A 5,366-nucleotide genomic window follows, 5' to 3' on the forward strand; every position below is an offset into this window, starting at 1 on the left:
CAACAGGTAGATTAAATGAGTACTCAAAATAATACTGTAAATTCAATTTTATAACTCTAATGAATTTAGCCCTATTATAACCAATCTCAGAAACTGGTGCTAGAACTCCAGTAAATATGATTGAGGAGCTTATGTGGAAGAACACACTTTATGCTTTAAACAATGCAAATGTTGGCTAAAATAATAAATTTTTTTAAAAGTATGTATACATAACTGAATTTGATAACAAGAAAGCAAAATCCTTGTTTTAGAAATGAAGACAAGATTAATAGCCAGTACTTAATCACCTAAGAGTGTCACCAAAGCTCAACAGAAAGGGGGAAAAGTCAGGGCTTTAAGCTATAAACATTTCAGTGAGATTATCTGAATAAAGACAAAAACAATAAGAAAACAAAAACAGAAAAAACAACCTCAACCTACCACTTTAGAAAGCAGCAAGAATTTTTGCCACCTTTTATGACTTTAAGTGAAAATCACCACCTCTGAAAAACCGGAGCTTCATGCCAGCATCTTACTGCAGGGTTAAAAATCACACTAAGAAGACAAAGAAATTAGTATAAACAACGATCCATGTCTATAAGGCCCTGGCAATGCTAGAGTTCATCCCACAGTTTAGAGCACACAACAATCCCATGGAAGGCAACACCAAGAGAGGTTAGACTCAGGATCAAAGACCTTAAACATGGCAAAGAATTGAACTGCCACAGAAAGTGAAGTATGAAAAAATTTGAGTAACTTGACCCTCAAAGGGTAAATATTAGAAAAAAAATATCTTAAAGGACTTCAAAATAAGTAGCTTATTATGTTCAAAGAGAAGGAAAAATGAAGGCAGACTTGAAAATGAACCACATAGGAATTAAAGAAATGAAAACTATAGTCACTGAGGTTAACAATGAAAATAAAATCTTAGGGTATTATTTGAATTAATGACTAGCCATAGGTATATAAAATATTAGAGAACTATAAAAACAAATTGAGCTCCCACAGAGAAAACAATGAATACACACAAGATAATATAGACATGGAAGACAACAGAACACTATAATAAGGGAGAGAATAAAAAGGATGGAGCAAATAAAAGGTTCCAGTGATCAAAGGTTGTAACTTTAGGTAATTTTTATAAGATGGTTGTGACGATTTCACCCCACTCCAGTACTCTTGCCTGGAAAAATCCCATGGACGGAAGAGCCTGGTAAGCTACAGTCCATACGGTCGCAAAGAGTCAGACACGACTGAGCAGCTTCACTTTCACTTTTCACTTTTCACTTTCATGCATTGGAGAAGGAAATGGCAACCCACTCTAGTGTTCTTGCCTGGAGAATCCCAGGGACGGGGGAGCCCGGTGGGCTGTTGTCTATGGGGTCGCACAGAGTCGAACACGACTGAAGTGACTTAGCAGCAGCAGCAGTGATGATTTCTTGAAAAAAATAGATCAAAGTATGATTTTAAAGTAATTCTAATTGATTCAAGGACAAGCAAAATGGCTTCTATCTGATTCTAATGTTTTTAGTTGAGTTTACCTTTAAATCAGTTCAGTTCAGTCCAGTCACTCAGTCATGCCCAACTCTTTGCGCCCCCATGGACTGCAGCACGCCAGGCCTCCCTGTCCATCACTAACTCCCAAAGCTTGCTCAAACTCATAACCACTGAGTTGGTGATGCCATCCAACTATCTCATCCTCTCTTGTCCCCTTCTCCTGCCTCCAATCTTTCCCAGCATCAGGGTCTTTTCCAATGAGTCAGTTCTTCGCATCAAGTGGGCAAAGTATTGGAGTTTCAGCAACAGCATCAGTCCTTTCAAAGAATATTCATAACTGATTTCTTTTAGTATGGACTGGCTGGATCTCCTTACTGTCCAAAGGACTCTCAAAATTCTTCTCCAACACCACAGTTCAAAAGAATCAATTCTTAAGTGCTCAGATTTCTTTATATTCCAACTCTCACATCCATGCATGACTACTGGAAAATCCATAGCTTTGACTAGATGGACCTTTGTTGGCAAAGGAATATCCCTTCTTTTTACTATGCTGTCTAGGTTGGTCACAGCTTTTCTTCCAAGGAACAAGTGTGTTTTAATTTCATGGCTGCAGTCACCACCTACAGTGATTTTGGAGCCAAAAAAAATAAAGTCTCTCAGTTTCCACTGTTTCCCTATCTATTTGCCATGAAGTGATGGGACCAGATGCCATGATCTTAGTTTTTGGATCATTGAGTTTTCAGCCAACTTTTTCACTCTCCTCTTTCACTTTCATCAAGAGGCTCTTTATTTCTTCTTCTTTGCTTTCTGCAGTGTAGGTGTGGGTCGGTGGTAGGCTGCTGCAGCGCTGGGGGCACTGAGTGTGGCATGTCTTGCACAGGACCTTTTGAAGGAGGTCGCCATTATCTTCATAACCTCCACATAGTTTAGCCTCAGGTCAAACAACTGGGAGAGAACACAGCCCTGCCCACCAACAGAAAATTGGATTAAAGATTTACTGAGCCTGGCCCCACCCACCAGAACAAGACCCAGTTTTCTCATTTTTCTCTCCCATCAGGAAGCTTCCATAAGCCTATTATCCTTCTCCATCAGAGGGCGGACAGAATGAAAACCACAATCACAGAAAACTAATCAAACTGATCACATGGAAAAAACCTTCTAACTCAGTGAAATTATGAGCCACGCCATGTAGGGCCACCCAAGATGGATGGAGGTGGAGAGTTCTGACAAAATGTGGTCCACTAGAAAAGCGAATGGCTAACCTTCAGTATTCTTGTCTTGAGAACCCCATGAACAGTATGAAAAGGCAAAAAAAGATATGCCTTTACATAAAAAGTTATTACAATAGTTTTATCTATTACTTTTAAGCGAGCAAGGACTGTGTTAGTCACTCAGTTGTGTCCGACTCTTTGCAACCCCAGAGACTGTAGCCCACCAGGCTTCTCTGTCCATGGAATTCTCCAAGCAAGAATACTGGAGTGGATTTCCATTCCCTTCTCCAGAGGAACTTCCCAACCCAGGGATTGAACCCTGGTCTCCTGCCTCACAGGCAGATTCTTTACCGTCTAAGCTACAGGGAAGTCTAAAGATCATGGTACATTTCAAATATATCAACAAACACTTTATATTTAATATCTCCTCCAATCCAGGCAACACCTACATGAGATAGGTACTATTTTGTCTCTCTTTACTATCAAAGAAACTGAAGTTTAGAAGGGGCTAATTAACTTGGAATAGTTTTAGAAAATTCATGGGTAGAATCTAGATACTAACTGTGCTTATCTGGCTCCAATCCATGCTCTTAACAAACGTCCCATACTACACACTCTCAAGCAAAAGATTTTGAAGCATGCCAAAAAGAAGTATTCCTGGCTAAAATTCTACTTTCCTTAAACTTCCAATCTGTTCTCCTCACCCTTCCCTCTGGCACACAGAATTGATTCTTTTGAACTGTGGTCTTAGAGAAGACTCTTGAGAGTCCCTTGGATTGCAAGGAGATCTACCCAGTCCATCCTAAAGGTAATCAGTCCTGAATAGTCATTGGAAGGACTGACACTGAAGCTGAAACTCCAATACTTTGGCCACCTGATGCGAAGAACTGACTCATTTTAAAAGACCCTGATGCTGGGAAAGATTGAAGGTGGAAGGAGAAGGGGACAACAGAGGATGAGATGGTTAGATGGCATCACTGACTCAATGGATATGAGTTTGAGTAAGCTCCGGGAATTGGTCATGGACAGCGAAGCCTGGCATACTGCAGTCCATGGAGTCACAAAGAGTCGGACATGACTGAGCCTGAGCGACTGAACTGAACTGAAATGTATGATTGAATCCCTTCTCTATTCACCTGAAACTATCACAACATTTTTAATCGGCTATACCTCAATACAAACAAAAAGTTTAAAAAAGTAAAAAGTAAAACTACTTTTTACAAAACTTTAAATACCAGTTTCTTTAGAATATAGATACTATACTTCTGCTGTGGTTTTAATGTGTCTTGCTTAACAGATGTCTCAGTCTCTTTTAGTGGCTTTCACTATGCCTAAGAGTCAAAAAGCCCCTTTAAATTTATCTGATAACCTTGACAACCGAAGAGATAAATGTTATTAACTGTTTCAGTTGTTTTGTGACAAATCTAAAATGCTCTTAAGTTCTCTTATAAAACCCTCTGCATTATATCTTCTGTTGGTACCCAAAATGTGTTTGACTTTTTTCAATTTTCAAGATTTACTTTATTTGCCTTCTCAAAGGACAAAATAATAAGGAGTGTAATGGATTTTATTTCATTTTATTTTTTTTTTAATTCTGAGCTCAGATCAAGTGTAGAAACCTTCACAGTTATAAAGGTCCATAGTAATAAAACCTTTTCATCATTGCTCAGAACTCATCAGCCTTTCATACACATACACACACACACACACACACACACTCACCCATCAATAAAGTTCTCAGTAATCTACTGTCACCTTTACTCACACACAAACACACACACACTTTATTTTAAATTCTTTAGCTTCTCAGAACTATAGAGATCATGTATCAGGTAGACTAAAAGGTCTTCTGATGCTCAGATTAAACCATAGATAAAATTACTATCTATGGGTCCAACCGATATAAAAAATTGAATTAATGGATAAATGTGCAAGGTGGGATAATGCTTCTTTACCGTAGAATTCCCAAATCACCATTAGGCAACCAGCACAGTACTAATACCTGCAGGCAAGAATAATCAATAAATGGTGAATTGGAAGATTAAAGTATAAGAAACAGGATATTTGCATGGCCTTAGAGTTTTTCTCAACAAATGAATTCCAAGCAGAAAAATAAATAACTTTACAGTGGAAAAACCCAGAAGATGTCACCCTAACAAAGCCATCAGTGTTATCACCAGTAATGAGACATCGTGTGCCTGCTGATATGATGTACTGAGGAGGACATTGATTACCTCTAGGGTATTGTAGACAAAACAAAAAACCCCAAACAAACACATGACTTGAATCATGTGAAAACATCAGGCAAACCAAAACTGAGGGGCATTCCACTCAATAACAGGCTAGTACTCTTCAAGAGTGTCAAGGTCATGAAAAAACAAACAAACAAACAAAAATCTGACAGATGCTCACAAATTGGCAAATACTAAGAAACCATGACATTAATTGTAATCTGAGAGCCCAGATGGAACCCTGGAACCAGCAAAAGAATGCTAGTGGGTAATTCCAATACTGACTCTTAGTTATCAGAATTGCAACAATGCTAATTTCATTGTTTCTGTAATGCTACTAGCAGATGGCCAATGAACACATGAAAAGTTGTTCAACACTGCTCAACATTAGAGAAATGCAAATCAAAACCACAATGAGGTATCCCGTCGTATCAACCAGAAAGGCCAT

At 38.6% G+C, this 5,366-nt stretch overlaps 1 non-coding gene and 1 pseudogene across 1 annotated transcript; both read right to left on the minus strand.

Moving 5' to 3' along the window:
- Positions 1-4,282: 4,282 nt before the first annotated feature.
- Positions 4,283-4,355, minus strand: LOC122427874. The gene has a single exon (XR_006265574.1). It is a non-coding gene; the product is annotated as a small nucleolar RNA U2-30 (small nucleolar RNA).
- A 136-nt stretch (positions 4,356-4,491) lies between these two features.
- Positions 4,492-4,562, minus strand: LOC122427875 (annotated as a pseudogene).
- Between the last annotated feature and the right edge of the window lie 804 nt (positions 4,563-5,366).

The sequence above is a fragment of the Cervus canadensis genome, chromosome 25 (genome assembly GCF_019320065.1).
Source record: "Cervus canadensis isolate Bull #8, Minnesota chromosome 25, ASM1932006v1, whole genome shotgun sequence".
NCBI classification, from domain to species: Eukaryota; Metazoa; Chordata; class Mammalia; order Artiodactyla; family Cervidae; genus Cervus; species Cervus canadensis.